The following is a 23170-nucleotide window of genomic DNA, read 5'->3' as shown; positions in this document are numbered from 1 at the left end:
AACCATTGAAAAAACGGAGAGTGAATTTGATTTGATAAAACATAATCTTCCCAAAGTCCAAAATGTAAAAATCTTATATAATATGAAAAGTTTTCTTCATGCCAAATTCTTTTTATATTATTATAATCTTTATAATATTCTTCTTCTTTTAAATAATCAAAATTAACATATGATGGTATTTTAGAAATATCTATATTAATATTCATTTTAACAAGTTGATTGATTTAATCTAAAAGATATATTTTTAATAATACTAAGTTGAGCACTAATAACAATAGTTTTATTTTTAATCATTTTTGATAAGCAATATATTATTTCCTTTTGAATATTATAATTATATGTGTCCTTTTCAGTATTAATTAATTTAATTTCTTCGTCTTTTTTAAGTTGTTTAATTCTATTTATTTCTTTAGAAATGCTTGCAATAATTTTCCATCTGGTCTTTAATAAATTATTCTAAAATTTATTATTATTACTACAACTAATCTGTCTTTTAGAACTCATTAACACGTATATTTAGATAAATTTCTTAAATAATTATCAAGATGTATATTAAAGGTTTTTAATACTGCTTTTATGTTATTAATTTCTTGTTCTAATTCCAATAGTTCTTTATCATTATTTATATTTTTTAATTCTAATATCTTTTCTTGCAAGAGTTTTTTAAATATTTTTATTGAATTTCTTAATCTCTTAATAGCAGTAACTCTATTTCTATTTAAAGAATTGCAATTTATTTGAACTTTATTAGTCATAATTGTTGTCTATAATTTTGAAGTTCATTAATAAAATCAGATTTAGTAGGACTTGGTAAACTTGTATCACTAGTTTGGTCTTCTTGATAAAGAGGTTTAGGAATAGGACTAGAATAGTCAACAGTTTTTAAATTTAAAGACTTTGATTTTGAAAGCGAAAATTTAGAAGTACCAATTTCAGGAATAGAACTAGTAGAAAATCTAGATGAAGAAAAATTTGTAGAAGAAAAGTTTATATCAACTGAGCCATCATTATGCTCAATTATATTTGAAATTTGTTTTGAAGAATCTAAAGATTTTGGTTCAATAACATTTTGTAAATTCCAATTACATGATTGAGTAATTTCTGACCATTTAAGTCGTTTAGGCATATGAACTTTTGTATGATTAGTATTTGCTTCGTAAATAATTGTTTCATTTCTTGGATTTGACAAACGGGTCTTTGGTTCTAAGGTAGTTGTCATGGTTTTATAACAAACACGATAAATAATTGCTAAAGGTTTAGAGTTATTTTTAAATTCTAAATTCTTTGTTTCAACAGTTAAAACCAAAGTGTCTAAAATATTTTTGTCAAATAATCCTACGGAAAAATTCGGATAACAATTAAAATAAATTGGTCCATTTGCGATATTTGTTTCTGCCATAGCTAAAATAGAATTTTGAAAATCTGTATGTCTTTTATCTCTTAATATTAAGAGAACAGGAGCATCAACACCAATTCTAAAAAGAGGTTTGATAGCAATTTGAACAAGACCTAAATGAAGAAATTTATATTTTTGTCTATGTTCGAAAATAGATCTTGATGATAACAAATTTATATTTTGTTGGTTTTGACCAATGGATAGGGTTTGTTCAGTCATTTTAATTGAGTAACTTTGAAAATAATCAAAAGTCCTTATTCTATAAATTGTGTTTATATTTGTTTTAGGTATAGTCCAATCATTTAAATTTTGTTCTATATTATCAATAGTTTCTTCAATAGAGTTTATATGATTATCATCATAATCTTGTTCTTTATTCATAATATTTTTACCAGTATCATATTTTTTAGATAATATGCGTGAAAATCTACTCATATTTGATTAATTTTTAGTTTAAAGATTTTATAAGAAAACTTACTTGTTTTATCTAGGATGAACAGAGAGGGCATCGGCCCAACGATGATTGTGGTCCGGCTCCGTGACTTACCATACTTGCACGTCTTACGCTAATCCAACCAATCACTGGTCTGGTCTCTGTATCATTCTTAACAAAACTCATAATTTTCTTATAAATTCTTCAAACAAAAATTAACCAAATAACAAACAGAGTTATCATACATACTAATCTCTGGTCTAAAACGTAGCTCTGATACCATTTGCTAACTAGTAGTTTCAGATATTTTTTGATGATAAAAATCATACATGAATTTGATTATTATTAAATGCAAGTATTATTTTAACAAAAATTTCAAATCTTGTAGAATTAATAGTTAGAATAACTCGAAAAGAGACTGTCATAGCGATAACAGAGTTAAGACAATAATTGAATAAAATTCTTTATATCATTCTTAACAAAACTCATAATTTTCTTATAAATTCTTCAAAAATTAACCAAATAACAAACAGAGTTATCATACATACTAATCTCTGGTCTAAAACGTAGCTCTGATACCATTTGCTAACTAGTAGTTTCAGATATTTTTTGATGATAAAAATCATACATTATTTTATAAAACTGTTTTCTATCTTTGCTTCTAAACTCATGATTATGGATTAGAACTTGTAAAGCTTTTAATTGATTACAATAATAATGACGATTAGCTTGTATCTTTGAATCAGACATAATATTTCAAGCATGAATTTGATTATTATTAAATGCAAGTATTATTTTAACAAAAATTTCAAATCTTGTAGAATTAATAGTTAGAATAACTCGAAAAGAGACTGTCATAGCGATAACAGAGTTAAGACAATAATTGAATAAAATTCTTTATATATTACCTTCTTTTAAATTACAATCAGAGCATCCGTCTGGAGCAAGTATGATTTGAAAATCTAAAGATTTTGAACATCTAGAAGTAGATAGGAGAACTCTTTTCTTTGACATGAACTAAACATTTGACAGAAGTTTTATAAGAGAGATTTTTAGAGAACTTTGAGATGGTCTTCATTAAAACATGTCCCTTCAATATATAGGAGTCTTGGAGTCTTGAAACATCTTGAGACGGGAAACCGAAGGATTACCGGATCATCTTGAGAATTATTGAATCAACTTGCATTTGTCAGAGTGTAGATGTGGCAGACAAAACTTTAAAGCTTTTGACAAATTGACATCATATTTTGTCATTTTTTGATAATGGAAATCTTCTTTGGCGATAATGGAGCATCTTCTTTCATCTTTATAAAAGTTGTTTGTTTTCATGCAATAATTTAGCATCATCTCACTGCAGAAGACATGATAATATTTTTGATAATTGATGTACTCACACAGTGTATAATTGATAATAGTTGAACACACACAGTGTATAATTGATAATAGTTGAACAATTTGATAACACACGTTTGATAACACACGTACTACCCCCCTTTGAATAACAAACACATATAAAAGAATACCTTACATTGAAGGTATAACACCAAAATTAAAAACTTAATTAATCTGCAAATGGATCATCAAAAGGATCTTGAGCATCTTGAAAATTATTTTTGACAGATGTGGGAGAATGTTCTGAATTAGTTGGAGAATTGCGAATTTCTTGAGAAATTGTGACTTTATCCCACCATTTTAGACGAAATTGTCTATTGAGCCAAGGGGGATTGAAGTCTGTTGCTTCTTGATAAGAGAATGTCCAGGACATAATCCATGGAACTTTAAATAACATGGTGAATTGTAACAAATATTCAAATTCTGGGATTTGTTGAATAAATAGCTCTTTGAATTTAGAAAAGCCTTTGAGAATTTCAGTGGGTAAACAACTAGGAACAAGTCCCATATAGCGATACCAATTGACAAACCATCTGGGATATTCACAGGTAAAATTTTTATCAAAGAAAATGAACCATGAATGAGAATAGTTTCGAAGAAAAAATGCTTTAGTCCAAGCTTCTTGGTAATCATAATATGAATATCTTGGATAAGCAGGGAATTGATAAAGGGGTTTTTCGAAAGAAAGATTGGATGACCAATTTTCTGGAGAAATGATTTTAAGAATTCGGGCTTTGCTAAAATCAATAGATCCTTCTTTATTATTAGAACGGTGATCAATCTGAACAGATCCAGATTCTTGTAGAATGGTTTGATAATATTCTCGAGATTTGTAAGAGTTTTCATAAAAGGTTTTTCCTCGGCCAAAGAGGTGTTCAGTAAGAACATGAAAACCTTGATTGAGCTTAAGAATTTGAGAATCTTCAAGTATTTGGATTTTCAAGAGATTTGAATTGAGAACATAAGGGGCTTTATTTGTAGGTTTAGAAGTTGTTGAAAGTTGTGTTTCAGAAGGAATAGGTTTTGAAAAAGGGCTAATTGATTGAACTGGAGAAATGTTTGGATTGACTAGTTTTGATTGAAGCATATTTGAATAAAGTTGAGAATTTTTTGCAATTGGAGTTAATGGAGAAAAACGATTCTGACTTGAGAAAGGAACAAGCTTTTGATTAATTGGTTTCTTGTCTTCAATCTTAGAGGAAGACGATGAACTCATTTTCCCTGCAAAAATTCACGAGAAAGAAAATCTGGTAATGAATTGCTTTCTCCTTTTATAAATTCAATATCAAAATCAAAATTGCCCAACAATGCTTGCCATCTAGCAAAGATTTGTTTAGAAATTATATTTTTAACATCTTTTTCTAAAATTGATTTTGCAGATTGACAATCAATTCTTAATAAAAAAGTTTTCATAAATAAATCATCTTCAAATTTAGTAATACATAAAACAATACTTAAAATCTCCTTTTTAACAGTTGAATAATTCTTTTGAGTATTATTCCAAGCACCTGAATAAAAACGAACCAATTGTTCTTCAGAAGAATTTGATAATTTTTGTTTTAAAATACCTCCAAATCCAATATCACTAGCATCAGTTTCGACTATGATATTAGCATAAGGATGTGGTAAATTTAAACAAGGTAAAGAAGGAATTTTTTGTTTTATAAGTTTAACAATATTAGTATGTTCTTGAGTCCAAGGTTGTGGATTATTTTTTAATCTATTATAAAGAGGTTTGCAAAGAGTTCCTAAATCTTTGAAAAAATCATGAATATAATTTAGACATCCTAGAAATCGTTGAAGTTGTTTTTTATCTATAATTTCGTCAGGAAATTTATTAGAAAATTCTAAACTTCTTATAATAGGTTTAATAGTATTATTAACAATGTTATGTCCTAAAAATCTAATTTCATTTTGAAATAAATGCATTTTCTTAGCTGAAACAGCTAAGCCATTTTTATAAATTAAATCATAAAACTGATTTAAATGTTTGAAATGTTGATCAATAGATTTTGAAAAAATAAGAACATCATCAATATAAACAATTGAAAAACTGTTTATAGGAATGATAATATCATTCATAATGTTTTGAAATTCAGAAGGAGCATTTTTTAAACCAAAGGGCATAACGTTCCACTCATAATGTCCAAAAGGAACATTAAAACCTGTTTTGTATTTATCTTCTTCATGAATTTGAATTTGCCAAAAACCAGATTTCATATCAAATTTTGAAAATATTTTTGAATCATAAAGTTTTTTCAATAAATCTCTTTTATTAGGAATAGGATATCTAATCCAATCTAAAACTTTATTTAAAGGTTTATAATTGATAACTAATCTTGGTGATCCTCTTTCTAATTCAGCAGCATTCATAACATAGAAAGCTGAACAAGACCAAGGAGATTTAGAAGGTCTAATTAATTTTTTGTCTAATAAATCTTGAATTTCTTTTTTACAATGAGCTTCTAATTCATTATTCATATGAATAGCTCTTGATTTTGAAGGAATATCCTTTTCATTGAAAGTTTTAATATAAGGTAATTTGACAATATGTTGTTTTCTGTTCCAAAAGGCGTTTGGAATATTTGAGCAAACATTATTTTCAAACTTTTGTTTTAAAGCTATAATTTTGTCTTGAATATACTTATCTTGTAATTGATTATGTATACGAAAATCATTAATTTCATTGATAAGGTAATTTGCTTGTTTTGTTTTATAATTAAGAATGTTAATAGTTGAATAAGACGGAGGTTCACAAAATTTAAACATAATTTCTTTTCCAAAAACTTTAGTAATAATTCCATCATCTTGAACCATAAAAGGATATAATTTAGTAATAAAAGGTGTTCCTAAAATTAAAGGAGAAGTAAGATTTTTTACTAAAATTAAATGAGTTTTATAACAATAATCTTGATTGTTGCAAATATGAACATCGGAAATTTTATAATTTATTTTTAAACTGGTTCCTTCAGCTCCAGTAAGCCTAGAAGAAGTTTTTTCATAAAATTGAGTGGGAAATAAACCTTCTTGTATACAGTTCATATCAGCACCACTATCAATTAGAGCAGTAATATCCATTTTAAAATTATTTTTTACTAGAGTTATTTGAGTATTCCATTTTTGAGAAATTTGATCATTTATAATTCTTTCGATAACCTTTTCATCTTTATTATCATTATTTTGTGAATTAATAATATTTTTTCCCTTTTCAAGAGTTATAATTTTGCCTTTAATTTCTTTTATGTCTTGTTTAACTAATTTTAATTCTTCTTGAAGTTCTTGTATGGAAATGGGTTTTGTTTCAGAAAATCTTTCATATATGTCTTTTAAATTCAAAATTTTTGTATTATTTGAAATAGAATTTTCATTCTTATTAAGCATTTGTTTTATCAACAGTTCTTGGATATTTTTATCTTTAATTGAATCCAAATTTTTTAAAAGATCTTTGTCATTGTTTGTAAGGACATTAATTGAATAATTACAATTACATTTTCCAACACATTTGCATGTATCAGAATCTTCCGAACTTGAAGTATTTTGTTCTAAGATGTTTAAATCATTTTCTTGAAAATCGGTAAAACTAGAATCAGAATCGGAATCAGAATTTAACATAATTTTTCTAATTTGTTCTTTTAATTCTTCTGAAATATTTAATTCATTAATTTTTGTTTTTGCATAACAATTATTAGCATTATGACCATTACGACCACATTTATGGCAAATAATAATGTCTTTTGATTTTCTTTTAGAATTTTTATTAGATCGTTTATAAGGGTTTTTTGATGTTAAAAATTTATTTTTCTTATAATTCTTATATTTTTCTGATTTATTATATTTCTTTTTCTTGAAATATTTTGAAGATTTTTTATTATATTTTTTGGTTTTTGAAGTAGACGGACCTGTTAATGGTTGATAACCATATTGTTGACAAAAATTTCCTAATTCATTCTTACTATTAATTCTATCTTTTTTAAGTTTTTCTTTAAATCTAAGGTCAGCACAAATAGCTAATCCTTCTTTATTAATATAATTAATTAAGTCTCCATAAGTTAAGTTTTGATAAGGAATTGTATTATTAAAATTTTCTCTTAATTTTTGTCTAATTCTTTCGGCAAAAAGTTTTGGAAGTCCAGCAATAAAACGTTCTTTCCAATAAGATTCTTTACAATCTGGTCTTGAAAAAACTTTAACGAGATAATTATCTTTGTACCATCTGAAATCAGTTAATTTTCTACAATGTAAGTTCATTAGAATTTCAGAAGTTCTTTCTTGAAAAGTAGTAGGATCTCCTACAAAGTTTTTGATTATAGCAAAAATTAAAGTATTAACCATATCATCCTCTTGAGTTTGAATTGGTAAATTATTTTCTTGTTTTATAACGGTTTTCTTGGCATTCATAATAAAATTCTTTTCGTCTGGTGTAATATAGAAATCCCACCAACCTTTAAGAGTACCAGTAAACCCAGAAATAATAATATTAACAATTTGAAGTTGAGTATTATTGTGAGACTTGTAAGCATTAGCTGCCATGGTCATTTCTTGAACAATATTAAGAATTTGATGTTCAGAGTTACCATCGATATTCCATTCGTAAACAGAAGTACCATCATAAGCTGAACGATCATATTGAAAAGCTCTTTCTTCAATTTGAATATCAGGAAGAGAAGGTCTATTCCAATAATTTTTAATAGTTGGTTTTGGATTATTACCAAAATAATTAATCTTATTTAATCTTGAAAAATCATTTGTAAGCTGATTTATATCATCATTGTCATTTATGAATTGTTGAGTAAGATTGTCTAAATTTAATTCACTTTCATTATTACTTTCATCAGATTCGTCAAAAGAGTCATTATTTGTTCTTAACATATTTATAGATACATTTTTTGAAATACGAAAATTAGTAAGTCTTTTTTCTAATTCATCAATTAAATCTTTATTTCCAAGATTAAAATTTCCATTTATTTGATGAGGAATAAAGCTGACATTACTAGAACTTGCTATATTATTATAAAAATTTTTTGTTTTAATTTTATTTTCTTTTGATAATTGTAAATTTATAGTATTTTCTTCAATCCTATTTAGTTGATCTGAAATAGTTAAAAGAGTTTCATTTGAGTAATTATTTTGATAAATAATGTTTTGAAAACATTTTTCATTTGTTATCTGACTCGGAACTTTAACTAAAGGAGTTGCAATAAAATTATTATCAATAATGATTTCCTTTTTTGGCGGATACTCAGAAATAATTTCTTGATTAGTAATAACATCCTTGTATGTTTTTGAAGAAACAGGAAAAATAGTTTGCATTTTAAAAGGATAATCTATATTATGTTTAGGAGCATAAATTAATTCGAACCATTGAAAAAACGGAGAGTGAATTTGATTTGATAAAACATAATCTTCCCAAAGTCCAAAATGTAAAAATCTTATATAATATGAAAAGTTTTCTTCATGCCAAATTCTTTTTATATTATTATAATCTTTATAATATTCTTCTTCTTTTAAATAATCAAAATTAACATATGATGGTATTTTAGAAATATCTATATTAATATTCATTTTAACAAGTTGATTGATTTAATCTAAAAGATATATTTTTAATAATACTAAGTTGAGCACTAATAACAATAGTTTTATTTTTAATCATTTTTGATAAGCAATATATTATTTCCTTTTGAATATTATAATTATATGTGTCCTTTTCAGTATTAATTAATTTAATTTCTTCGTCTTTTTTAAGTTGTTTAATTCTATTTATTTCTTTAGAAATGCTTGCAATAATTTTCCATCTGGTCTTTAATAAATTATTCCAAAATTTATTATTATTACTACAACTAATCTGTCTTTTAGAACTCATTAACACGTATATTTAGATAAATTTCTTAAATAATTATCAAGATGTATATTAAAGGTTTTTAATACTGCTTTTATGTTATTAATTTCTTGTTCTAATTCCAATAGTTCTTTATCATTATTTATATTTTTTAATTCTAATATCTTTTCTTGCAAGAGTTTTTTAAATATTTTTATTGAATTTCTTAATCTCTTAATAGCAGTAACTCTATTTCTATTTAAAGAATTGCAATTTATTTGAACTTTATTAGTCATAATTGTTGTCTATAATTTTGAAGTTCATTAATAAAATCAGATTTAGTAGGACTTGGTAAACTTGTATCACTAGTTTGGTCTTCTTGATAAAGAGGTTTAAGAATAGGACTAGAATAGTCAACAGTTTTTAAATTTAAAGACTTTGATTTTGAAAGCGAAAATTTAGAAGTACCAATTTCAGGAATAGAACTAGTAGAAAATCTAGATGAAGAAAAATTTGTAGAAGAAAAGTTTATATCAACTGAGCCATCATTATGCTCAATTATATTTGAAATTTGTTTTGAAGAATCTAAAGATTTTGGTTCAATAACATTTTGTAAATTCCAATTACATGATTGAGTAATTTCTGACCATTTAAGTCGTTTAGGCATATGAACTTTTGTATGATTAGTATTTGCTTCGTAAATAATTGTTTCATTTCTTGGATTTGACAAACGGGTCTTTGGTTCTAAGGTAGTTGTCATGGTTTTATAACAAACACGATAAATAATTGCTAAAGGTTTAGAGTTATTTTTAAATTCTAAATTCTTTGTTTCAACAGTTAAAACCAAAGTGTCTAAAATATTTTTGTCAAATAATCCTACGGAAAAATTCGGATAACAATTAAAATAAATTGGTCCATTTGCGATATTTGTTTCTGCCATAGCTAAAATAGAATTTTGAAAATCTGTATGTCTTTTATCTCTTAATATTAAGAGAACAGGAGCATCAACACCAATTCTAAAAAGAGGTTTGATAGCAATTTGAACAAGACCTAAATGAAGAAATTTATATTTTTGTCTATGTTCGAAAATAGATCTTGATGATAACAAATTTATATTTTGTTGGTTTTGACCAATGGATAGGGTTTGTTCAGTCATTTTAATTGAGTAACTTTGAAAATAATCAAAAGTCCCTATTCTATAAATTGTGTTTATATTTGTTTTAGGTATAGTCCAATCATTTAAATTTTGTTCTATATTATCAATAGTTTCTTCAATAGAGTTTATATGATTATCATCATAATCTTGTTCTTTATTCATAATATTTTTACCAGTATCATATTTTTTAGATAATATGCGTGAAAATCTACTCATATTTGATTAATTTTTAGTTTAAAGATTTTATAAGAAAACTTACTTGTTTTATCTAGGATGAACAGAGAGGGCATCGGCCCAACGATGATTGTGGTCCGGCTCCGTGACTTACCATACTTGCACGTCTTACGCTAATCCAACCAATATATATATATATATATATATATATATATATATATATATATATATATATATATGATATAAAACCAAATCATAAAAACTATAAACTATCTTCATATAAATGAAAAGACATTTTGCGCATGTATTCTCCACCAAAACATAAAAACTTTAAAAGGGGCGTTAGAACTCACCCTCGAAGCGTGTAGAGTGTTTATTGGTGATATCGGGTTTGTTTCACGTTTTCAGACTTTTGATCGGAAATCTTTTTAGGAAAACTGATTTATAGGCTTAGAGATATACTTAATAGGTTCACGAGAATCTAATTTTCGCCTTGATCGGAGCTGCTGGAACATTCGCCGGAGCTCCACCGGTCACGTTGGTGCGTAGCTGGCCGACCTCGATTGTTCTCGATTGTAAGGCATCGGATCAACAAATCTCGTCGTCCTGGTCTTCATTTGAGTAGAACAGCAACAATAATAGTGCAGGGAGTGTTTACGAGGCAGAAAACAACAGAAAAAGGGGGCAGTGACACTTGCCGGTGGCCGGAATTACGGTCGGTCACTGGTGGTTCATTTCCCAAGAAAAAAAAGAGAAGAGAGAGGTTAGAGAGAGAATGGTTTCTTATTTTGATGAAGATATATCTCATTTTATAGGACATTTGATGATGTCGTGGTGATTATGTCATCACCTCTATCTAGGTGTCACCTTGATTTGCATTCCTCGTAAGCCGACTTTGTAAAAATTTTCCGAACATGCCTGCCGATTATCATGAGTGTGCTAAGTCCAAATATGTAAATGAAATTTCCAAATGAAATATTATCGAATGTTTAAAATGAGATCAATGTTCTAATTTGGTAACTTTTATAGTTATCTCGTTCTGACAGTTTTAGTGAAAGTGTTATAATTTCGAGCAAAAAAATTTGAATATGAAAGAAAATATTAGCATACAACATGAGTTCAAAAATGTGTTCAAAAATAATTTACAAAATGTATAGCGATTCCAACGAAGTGATACGACGTTCGTGCAGGAAAATCAGTTATATAACTGATTTGCATCCGTAAAAAGGGCATAACTTTTGCGTACAATCTCCCTTTTCGAAGTTATTTATATCCATGAAGTCGTGAGAGTATGTTCTATCCAATTTCAGTGCCAAGTGCTCACAAGTATACTTAACGCTTATATTTTATTTTTAACGCATTAAATAGCACTTATTTTTTGGAAGAGAGTTTTGGTCTTTAGCGTTCAAACGCAAATTTGGAGACAAGGGGAGTATTTCTTCTGTGAGTTTGAGTACAATGACTTCAATTGCATTCAAAAACAAGGAAAACTATACAATAGGTCCTTTTACAAGGGGCTTCGTGGTGGTGAAAAAGAAGTTAAAGTGGGGCTGATTGCTGGATTACTGAAAATGAGTTCTTAAAGATAAATCAAGTGCTGGAAATTCTAATTATGTGTCGCCGTTCACCATTTGTACATGACGCGTTAAGGTGGAGTTACTTGAGGATTATGAGAGAACAAGATAAAAGGGGACATAGTTTAAGTTAGCTATTGTTTTCCCTAAATAAGAATTTTTACATTGACCTAAGGAGGATATCATCATTATTCTGAATAAAAATTTGTTTTTGAGTGACCAGAAGCCCAAAGAAGATGTTTTCAAGGCTCGAGGTTGATAGGTTTTGAGCATAATAAACAATCTTATGTGTGCATGCAACCCTAATTGCTTTGGATCTATGTTTTCTCTAATTAAACATACAAGTATTGAACATCAAAAGGAAAACCCTAATAACACTAGTATAATTTCAAAATTTGTAACTAGGGTTAGTAAATATACCTTTGATTGTTATGTTGTAATAATAATGATCCAAGTGTACTTCAACCTTGAGAGCAAGCGTCACAAGTGTCACGCCTCTAATGGTTCACACCCAAACTAAGCAAGATGATGAGAGATGAGAGAGGGGAGGAGGCTTGAGATTTTCGTCTATCCTTCTTAGGGTTAGAGTGGTCGGAATTATGAAGGGGTATATCCCTTTATATAGATGTTGTTACTTATAGCCACAACTAGGGTTTAAGGGAGGAAACTCTAATTCCTTAGCTTAAGGCCTAAGCAGCCCAAGAACTCCATCCAAGAGGCCCTTGGACGAAATTTCTAGGGTCTTCCTAGAATATTTCGTCCAACCCATCTAGGAGGGTTCTAGAGCCCAATTCCACAACTATCAATAAATTGCTAAATAGCCTCTGCACTTTTAATCGATTCTTTAATCCCAAAATTAATTATTATATATATATTAAGATTGTGAAAAGTTTTAACAGTAAACTGTAGGATTTTTGGCAAGAATGGTCCCTGTATTATTGTTATTATTATATGGTCATTTTGTGTCAATACGCATATTTTGGGTGGCCTCTTTGAAATATCTTCAGTCCTTCCAGAACTCTGTATTACTGTCCACAATTCACGTTTAGTCGGAAGAATGCATGCAAGCAGACGAACGAAAGAGAGGGAAAAGTGAAGGCGCATCGTTCGATTTGCAAAGCCGAGATGGTCTCCAACTTCGAGGTCGAACTAGACGAATGAAGGGGAAACGAAGCCGGCGAAGCGCACCACCGACGGTAGTAGCAGAGGACGAAAGCTGCAATCACGACTATAGCAAATGGCGGTGAACAGGTGCTCGGTGGCTGTTGTGGAGCTAGAAGGGGAAAAGAGTGGTGCGACGGGGTGGGTCTCGGTCTGTGGGATGGAGACGGACTGCCTCCTCCGGCGATTGCAGGTAAATAGACGGGGCTGCTTCAGCAGTCCCGGATCCTTTTCCTTACACCGGCTCTTAATCCTCCAAAATTCTCAAATGTTTATCAATCGACCACTGCCTCATAGATTCGTCTCTGTTTCGTGCCCTACCCATCGTCGTCATCTGTCTCAGTTGGAGGAATCGTCTTCTCCATGGTCGGTCCGTCACAACGCATCGCCAATCACCACCGTATTCTTCTTTTCTGCAATTTCCCACTTTTGATTTCTTCTGTTTTAGTTGCTATTGTTATGTTGTTTTCCAGGATTTGTGTGGGGAATTTGGAAATCGGAAAAAACACGAACACAAACAACCATGCCCTAATTTCCTGCAGTAAGTTTTGATTTAAGGTACTCTTTCTTCAAACTCCTTTCTGTTGCAAATCAATTTGGTTAATTTTCTGCCTTTTGACTGCATTCAATCCTGTTATGACGTAGGTTCTAAGTATTTCTGTAAATGGTTTCCATGTATCATATTAGGAACAGAAAAAACATTGATTAGAGTTGGATATGTTACATGAAGAAATCAACAAAATTGATATGTTTTTTTGCTTGGGAATCGGGCCTTCAAGGAAGAGTAAGGATGAAAGGTGCCACTGCTTACGAGGTGCTCTGCTCTCTCTTTTTCCACATGTGACATTCGGTTTTTGTAGTTTTAGTTGGTAACAAATTCAGTTAATACTTAAATTCTGTTGCTTATATCTTTAATCACAAGTAATATGATATGCGTTTCAGATTCAGCTTTGTTATTTGGTTCTTTTTTTAATTTACAAATGTTCAATTCTATTATTTGGTTCTTTCTTTAGCTTATTTATGTTTGATTTTTTTTTCAGGGGGGGTAAATGGGAGCAGTAGATAACAAGGAAATAAGGAAAATATTCGATTGAAGGTGTTGTTGTGCTATTTGTCGAGGTACTTTTTATGTTGTTATTAACTTATTCCGGTTAGATTTGTTGAACTTTGTTACTCTTTATTATGATTTTGTTAAATATTGGATATGTGTTCATTGAATTGATCCCTGTGGTGAGTTGAGCTTGCTTAGAAGTGTAAGCATATCCATTGAATTCCAACTTTTCTTTGAGATTGTATAACACTGAAATTTTAATGGTGTATAAAGTTTGAATTACTGTCAACCAAGGGACTTTAGTTAAGATAATCTGGTTTGGTTGGTGAAATAGATAAAGGTTTACTTGGTTATTGCGTCTTGATAGTATGAAACAAACTATATTGCTCACTGTAATAAAGTACTAAACTACTGGAAGATGATATTTTAAAAAAAAATTGATTTACATTTAAAATGACGACTCTACCCTTGATACTAAATATGGCCTATTGCTGAAAATTAGCGATTTGAGCCTGCATTTGTAGAGGTATTTCTCATATTTCTTCATTTGTTTGCATCTATATTATTAAAGATCTTGATAGACTAATTCATCAAACCTGCTATTTGTTTCAGTAGTGTACAATTCATGAATTTGGAAATAGAGGGGATATGACATCTACATTGATTGTTTTTGAAGCATCCATACATTTATGTGGTCTTTGTTCTGACCATTTGCTATCTAGGTCCATGTATGAGGTAACTTCCTTGAAATTCTGGACAATAGTTCTTATATTTATGCATCAAAGATGTTTATTGATGATGGTACGCGCAGAGGCAGAGAGTTTTAGTTATCTCAGCCACCTAACGACATCGAAGAACAAGAAGCAGCAACTTTTCCCATTGATCTGCAACCTTCGCCAGGTGAAAGGTACCAATCGTTCCAAACCTCACATGAAAGCTTACAGTTTTTTTTTTTTGCAAAATAACCGACTGTTTGATAAAATGCATGTAAACACCAAAAACATTGAAGCAGTTCTATTTGACAGGTTTTTCATTTATATCGGGACTGATGTTGTTTTGTTGCCTTATTGCATCAACAAATTGTTTACCACCGCTTACCGCACGGGCGGTTACAGTTATACCATACAGTATAAATGGTTGCCTTATTCGCCTGTAATGGATTCTACTGATTGGACTGATTCTTCAAGCTATGCCCAACCTTCAAAATGTTGTTGTTAACTTATTCCGGTTAGATTACAAGGAAATAAGGAAAATATTCTCTTGAAGGTATGTTCTTTTTATCAATTTCATACTATAAAAACAATATATTTCCACTGGAACAAGAAATTTAATAAAGTATTTGATTGTGAATTTTACTATGTTGGTAGGTCATATTTGCTCTAACAATCGCCATGGAAGGTGAGTTCTCCCCTTTCTAGATTTTAGTGTCGTCTTTTCTTTTGGCCGGTTGATCCAATTACATTTTAAACAAAATATCAAACACATCTTTGTATGGACGCTTGAACAGGTTTGTTGGTTGCAATTTTTTTTTATTATTTTTTTTAATTTCAGTTTGTTTTTTGGGCCGATTTTATGATGTATTTGTTGTTATTGATTGTTTCATGTTAAAAAGAACACATAAGACCTAACACATCAACATGTTGATGCTCGGTCAAAGGCCAGGTGTAAAAAAGTGTCAAAGTTAATGATTTTAAATTTTATATTATCAACTTTAATGTGTTTTTTTGAATTTTGATTTGTTGTCAAGTTTGATGGTGTTGCAGGTCAGCCTAGATAGGGAATAAGAAGTCGCCATGTACCTGGGAGCAAGTGCATTCCTTTTGCTTAGGTAACCGTAAATTGTCTGTAGATGAGAGTATATACCTGATGTATGTGATGATTTTTTTTATTTGTTAAAATTAGATCGATTATAAATTAGACTTATTTTGTGTTAATAAGGATGATCTATTTGCCATTATGTAATTATGTTTCTAGCAAAACAGTAAAACAAAGTTGGCGTTAAACCAACCCTAAACATTAACTAAAATTGCTAACTGAATCTTTTAGAAAAAAAAACCAAAAAAACTGCTAATATAGCTGATATTTTTTTTTTTGCAAATTTACTCTGTAAAGGTTTTGTTTTGCAATTTTGGTCTTTATTTTCTTTTCACCTTACTTCCATTTGTTCCTATTATTACAACCTGTACTTTTAACCTTTTTTCATATTAAAGCATGTTACTTTATAAAACTATGATATGGAAAATAGTTTATGGCCTCATTTCTTTTAATAAAGCTAATGAAGTAAAAACTCTCCGTAAACCATGTCTTAAAATCCCAAGACCAATATGGAAGTGTATATCGTACCGAAAATAGTTTATAGTTTCATTTATTTAAATAAAACTAATGAAGTATAAGCTCCCCGTGAACCAAAAATCGTTTTGTTTATCTCTATGTGAGTCGTTATAACCATACTACTATGACTGAATGCCTGGCTTGCCGTCTTTCAGGCGTCAGTTTTGTTCCAGATATTTGTCACCCTAGACTGGTCTAGTCTAACTGTAGTGAACAGCTCAGGTGTGGGGTGTCAGCCCCGTCTAGATCTATACACAAATTCTCGCTCTCCCTCCAGGAGACTCTTATTATAACTAACAGGACTTACCACGTACGCTAGGTAGGTACGAACTAAAAGCGTCTCACAAGAGCCTCAACAGATTTACGTGAACAATGACTCATTTTCTTGTAAAAACAGGATAGTTATACTTTTGAATGGTTAAACATGTCTTTGAAAACGTAGTTCGTGGTTTCCAAACTATACCGATTATAGTTTAACTTTTTGATTTGAAATGATTTATATACCCTTTTATATAAATGTACATGTGTGTTCCAGCATGAAAAATATGAAAACAAAACATATTATTTGAGTGTTAAACCCACTGGTTTTGTAAATGACTATACTGTGACAAAGCTTTCTAGTAAAATTATCTTTCAATAAAGTTTACCAAAATCCATGTAGTTTACATATCTTATCTTATCTTATGATTTTATAACATTGATCATGTTAGTTTTGCTGATAAACATATGCATATCACCATATTTATATGAAAACTAGAAAATACCATAACTTCTACAAATAATAGTTTATCCTTAACATAAGGGTGAAAACTTATAGTTATTTTTGGAATCAACAAATTTTGACTTGTATTCCCCCCCCCCCCCCCCCCCTAAAACATAGAAAAACTTGAAAATATGGGGTTATGAAGCTCACCTTGGTTTGATTTGGTGGATGATTTGAAGAGATGTTGAGAAATTTCCAAGTTCTAACACTTGAAGAGTTTGATAAACTCTTTAAACCTTAGAATATCCTAAACACATTAACACATAATTTTATGTGTAAATATGATGAAATAAACATAACAATATGTATAATCACTAACTAAAACTTGTAATACTTACCAGGATATAGGGAATGCTTTGAAGAATTAAGGCTTGAAGCTGAAATACGTTTGAGAGTGATTTAGGAGTTCACAGAAGGTGAGTATGATAAATGAGGAGTAGTTTTCGTTCTTAAAGCGAGGATGGAGGGGTTTACGTTCATTATATAGAAAAAGGGGATGATTTGATGCTTGCTTGGAGAACTGTTGGATAATACGTGTTTAACTGAGATTGCTTTGGAAAGGGGTGAAGTGTCTCATCTTAAAGTCAATTGTTTTTGTCTTTTCCTCAATTCAAATCCGTAAACATGTGTGAACACATGTGTTTACGCCCCACATGCTTTCTAGGATGGTGTTTACGCCTAAGATTCCTTCCTACAAAGGTGTTTACGCCAAACATGCTCCCTAGGAAGGTGTTTACGCCTAAGCATCACATCCTTAAGGTGTTTACGCCTTATCATGTATTTCATAAGGGGTTTATGCCCATAATGTGTCTTCCTTTTGAGTTGACGGCTAATGGGGGTCCACCAAAGGTGTTCACGGCCAAACTTAGGCTTCTTAGGGTGTTCACGGCCAAGTAAGTCCACTAAGGGTTGTTCACGGCCAAACTAAGGCCTCTTTGAGGTGTTCACGGCTAAAGGATGGCCCATTAGAGGTGTTTACAGCCAAGGGTACTTCTTTAAAAGTGTTCACAGTCTTATATGGGTCCTAGGAAGGTGTTTATGGTTTTAGTTAATAGCAAACTCAAATATGTTGGCCTTATAGTTCAAGTGTTCAAGATTGTTACACAAATACAAGTTCTTGTGTCTATACCATGTAATCCTTAGTCAAATCCCTTTGTCTAGTTTTGCCTTGATAAAATTTGTTTACCTTCGAGAGGTTACCTTGTATGTGCTTTCCTAAGTGTATACTTCCATGTACCAGCACCTATGCCTTTCAGTCTTCAAGGTTTTCATTGTAATAGGGTTGCAATTTAGACCTTGCTTGATCCAATTATTTCGGGTTGTCACACTTCCGACTATCCCTAGTTGTATATGATGATGTCTAACGGGCCTTTCTCTTCTTCTTTCCGCTTCTGTCCTCGTTGGTTGATCTTGGTTCGTGTTATTTCCATCCTTTCCGTTCGAATCTTCTTGACTCCCCACTGTGGCAATTCAGTTGTTGGCCTTTTCTTTACATTCTTTGGAAGCTTTGGTTTTTTGTGTCTTACTTGTATTGTATACCTCTCTCAAACTTCTCATTGTCTTCCGAGCTCATTGAGATCTTATTTTCCATGTTTGTGTTGGATTATGTGTCTAGGCTCCTAAATATAATTGGTATGTACTTGACCCGATAGTAGCATGGTCCATTTCGGGTTGCCTTCACCAGAACAATTTGATAGATGGACATTTCATTAAGAGGTTATTTATGATTTATTAATATATTATAAGTATAATATATTATTTGATAAATCATATTATTTCATTAGTATTGATCAAGAATTAATTTAGTGATCAAAAGAGACTAATTAAATTGATACATATAGATTGGGCTAAAGATCCATAATTGATTTGTGATGGGTTAAGCTTTATGGATAGTCCATGAAGTGATAGTCCAAATACAATGCATGGATCATAAGCTTATATGTGTGGATTAGAGTTACACATGACTCTTGGATTTCTACACATATAAATATGTTATCCTAAGCCCTAAAATCGGACACTACTTGCATTCCAAGAAGAGAAGTCGATTTTGAGTCTCCTTAGCCTCTCTCTCATATCCATTTAGTTGTTTATTGGTGTTTGTGACTTGTTTGCGGCACAACACTTGGGGTGCTAAGTTCTCACAAGGCCAAAGTCTTACTAGCTACATAAAGAGGTAATCTTCTAACCAATTTTATGATTCATATGTTAAATTTTGTATGCTAGTTTAGGCTTTATGCTTTGGATATCAATATTGCATGTGTAACTAGAGGAAACTTAGATGCAAAGCATTAGGGTTGCATGTGCACCATAGGAATGTTAGAGTACATAAAACCCATCAGTGGTATCAGAGCCTATGATGTTTTCTATTGTATTGATGCAATTGTGTGATTTTAAAAGTTGCAAAAATGACTTTTCTGGCCACTGTCTGATGAACTCGACGAGTCCATATATGGCCTCGACGAATTGGATGAGTTTTACCATGAACTCGACGAGTCCAAAGCCTGGCTCGACGAGTTGGCTCATCTGGTAGCAGATTTTTCGTTTTGGATTAGGATCATTACCACAAACTGTTTTGGTTCATAAAATTTTATTTTATTAGTATGGTAATGTTTAATCCCATCCAAAACCATGAAGTTTATCAAATTTCAAGATAATTACTTGATTTTATGAAAAACTAATTATTGGCAAAATTTGAAACTATCTTGAATATGAACTCGGTCAAATTGGTAAATGATGAATTATATGATAATTTGATTAGTTTAATTTGATCTATGTGATCTTGAAAAGTTCCATAACTTTTCCTCAAGTTATGGAATATGAAAAGTCTTTATTTATGAAACCATTAACTATTGTAAGTTATAGAATTCAAGAGAAATTGAAAGGTTTCATAACTTGTCCTGAAGTTTGGAATTTGAAAGATCTCATTCATGGAACTTTAAAATTCATAAGTTATGGAAATCAAAAGTCTTGACATGTTACAAAACTTGCCGTCAAGTTTTGGAACTTGAAGAGTCTCATTTATGAAACTTTAATTCCAAACCCTAGAATTTTAAAAGTTTAAAATTCAGCCATATACTATTATAATATTAAAGTTTAAGAGTTATATATATGTATAAGACAAGTCAGTCTTGCCGTTAGTAGGCCTCATTCACGAAGTCGGTCTATAAGGGGGGTATAAGGTTACTGCCTATAAAATGGTGGTTTAATGGGTGTCAACTCTCACCCACCGCTTCCTTGACTGGTGGAGGGTCGTTAGCCGAACGGGTAGGATAAGACATTAATTCTCATTAATAAGTATAATGATAACTATTAAAGTAACTAAACTTTTATAAAATCCCAATCTTAGTTACATTAGGTAAAATGTGAAAAAGGTGCTATTGCATGAAATTGCACTTTGCACCTTGTTAAGTCGTTAGTGGAGCGTGTATGGTTAACTGGCACACTAATTTGGGACTAACAATGTGTTGCATAGGGTAGCTTGATGTTAATCATGCATCAATGGAGCGTGTGTGGTTAACCGGCACATTGATTAGGTGATTTGTAACATTAAGTGTACCAAGCTAATTTGCATGGTTATTCACACCTTGTTTGTGATCCTCGGTATCCCAGTCACAAACTTGAAGGGCACAATCGAGATTTAAACATGCCATTGAAAAGTTCAATGAATCTTAAAAGAATCTAGGAATTTCAATTCATTTAAAACTTAATATTCTATTTCGTTTTTTATGGTGGAAATTGGTAAATCGTCATTTACCTACCTTAAATATTTTGCAATTGGATTACGACATCCCTCTTCTGAATTGTAAAATATTGTGTTGGGTCCTAGCCTTAATATTTCATTTGGGTTCTATATTAAGGATCATTATCTAATCTAAACTTTGTCTTTCTTTTCTGATGTCTTCCAACACTGCTTCAAACCCAAACCCTTCAGGCTCTTTCTCCCTCATGAACCTATGTGGGTGGGCCATTTTTGATGGTTCGAACTTCAATGATTGGATTCGAAACATCCGAATGGCCATTCTCTACGAGGACAAAGAATATGTCCTTGATAAAGAGATTAAGGAGATTGATGAATCTACTGCTACTCCCGAACAGATTGTTGAATACAATGCCCATGAGAGGGACGTGACCAAAGTGTCGTGTATTATGATTGCTACCATGACTGATGAGCTTCAAAAGTCCTATGAGGACTTTTGGCCATATGAAATGCACCAAGTCTTGATGGAAAGGTACCATCAAAGTGCTAGGCAGGAAAGGTATGAAATCATAGCCTCCATGATTACTACCAAAATGAAGGATGGAGAGTCTATCACGGCCCACTTGCAGAAGATGCAAAGATTTGTGGACCGCCTGCTGAAGTTGAATGCCAACTTCAATGAAGAGTTGGCCATAGATATCATTCTACACTCTTTACCTCCTTGTTATGATCAGTTCCATATGACCTATCATATAAACAAGGAGGAGGTTACTATAAGCAAGCTTCAAGGCCTTTTAAGGACTGCTGAAAGTAGTCTTAAAGGAAAATATGTTATTTCTACTCCTACTGCTACTGCCCCTGTCTTGGCAATTGGACATTGGAAGGGAAAGAAGAGGAAAGCTTCCTCAAAGAGCCACAAGGGAAAGTCCCATGTTGGATACTCTTCTAGTGGGTCCAAAGGTGGTCCCGCTATACCCTCCTCAAACCCAAAGGAAACAGATTGTTTCCATTGTCATGAAAAAGGGAACTGGAAGCGAAGCTGCCCCAAATACTTGCAGGACATAAAGGATGGGAAGATCAAACCATCATTCACAAGTATTTATACTATTCTGTCTAATAACTCATCACATGCTAATTCTTGGGTCCTTGATACAGGATGTGGTTTACACATTTGTTCTGATTTTCAGGGTCTAAAAAGAAGTAGGGATGTGGAGCACGGGGAGATGAACTTGATCATGGGGAATAGGGGAAAGTCACATGTCATCAAGATTGGAATTTATACTTTATTGCTTAGTAGTGGGTTAAATTTAGAACTGAATAATTGTTGCTACTTGTCTGATATGGCGAGAAATATTATTTCCTTTCATAGTTTGTATAAACATGGTTTTACCTTTTCTTTTAATAATGAAATTGGTAGTATTAATGCTTATTATAATGGTGAATTTTATTTTGAAGCATTGCCTTTTAATGGTATATATGAAACTGTGATGGTTGTAGATAACGTAGGAAACAATGTATTGCATATCAATCCGTCCAATGGTTTGCATAAAGCATGATTATGGCATTGTCATCTTGGACATGTTAACAAGAAGCGCATAGCCCAAATCCAAAAAGGATGGAGTGTTGGAGTCATTTGACTTAAAGTCAGATGACACTTGTGAATCTTGTTTGCTTGGAAATATGACAAAGTCACCCTTCACTAGTACTTGTGAAAGGGATGAGGGTTTGTTGGATCTCATACACACAGATGTGTGTGGACCCTTCAGAACCGCCACAAGAGATGCTAACCGCTTCTATGTGACTTTTACGGATGATTATAGTAGATATGGGTATATTTGCTTAATCAAGCATAAGTGAGAAACCTTTTATAAGTTCAAAGATTTTAAACAAGAAGTGGAGAATCAGCTGGGTAGGAAGATAAAGATGCTCCGATCCGATCGAGGAGGAGAGTATCTTAGTATCAAGTTCCACGACTATCTTAAGGAATGTGGAATTGTTTCACAATTGACGCCACCTAGGACACCATAGCTTATTGGTGTGGCTGAGAGGCTAAATCGAACCTTGCTAGACATAGTTCGTTCTATGATGAGTCAAGCTTCGTTACCTATCTCATTCTGGGGGTATGCCTTAGAGACTGCCGTCCATTTCCGTAATCTAGTCCCAACTAAAAAGGTTTCCAAAACACCTCACGAGATGTGGACAAGGAAGTTTCCCTCGTTAGCACACA

The 23170-nt window shown here is 31.3% G+C and overlaps 1 long non-coding RNA gene across 10 annotated transcripts; it reads left to right on the top strand.

Moving 5' to 3' along the window:
- The first annotated feature begins 12994 nt into the window (after positions 1 to 12994).
- On the top strand, positions 12995 to 16109 carry LOC145108646 (uncharacterized). Of its 10 annotated transcripts, none has more exons than XR_013708437.1 (9): positions 12995 to 13294; positions 13445 to 13501; positions 13575 to 13659; positions 13789 to 13915; positions 14142 to 14220; positions 14765 to 14887; positions 14964 to 15059; positions 15178 to 15418; positions 15520 to 16109. It is a non-coding gene; the product is annotated as an uncharacterized LOC145108646 (long non-coding RNA). The 10 variants fall into 10 exon arrangements; XR_013708433.1 differs by having other exon boundaries at positions 13399 to 13467; XR_013708432.1 differs by having other exon boundaries at positions 13399 to 13501; positions 13795 to 13915.
- The last annotated feature ends 7061 nt before the right edge of the window (positions 16110 to 23170 follow it).

Source organism: Lactuca virosa, chromosome 4 (assembly GCF_052849685.1).
Source record: "Lactuca virosa cultivar CGN04683 chromosome 4, Lactuca_virosa_CGN04683_v6, whole genome shotgun sequence".
In the NCBI taxonomy this organism is placed as follows: Eukaryota; Viridiplantae; Streptophyta; class Magnoliopsida; order Asterales; family Asteraceae; genus Lactuca; species Lactuca virosa.
The sequence above is the reverse complement of the archived record's forward strand: the minus strand, read 5'-3'. Positions and strand labels throughout refer to the sequence as shown.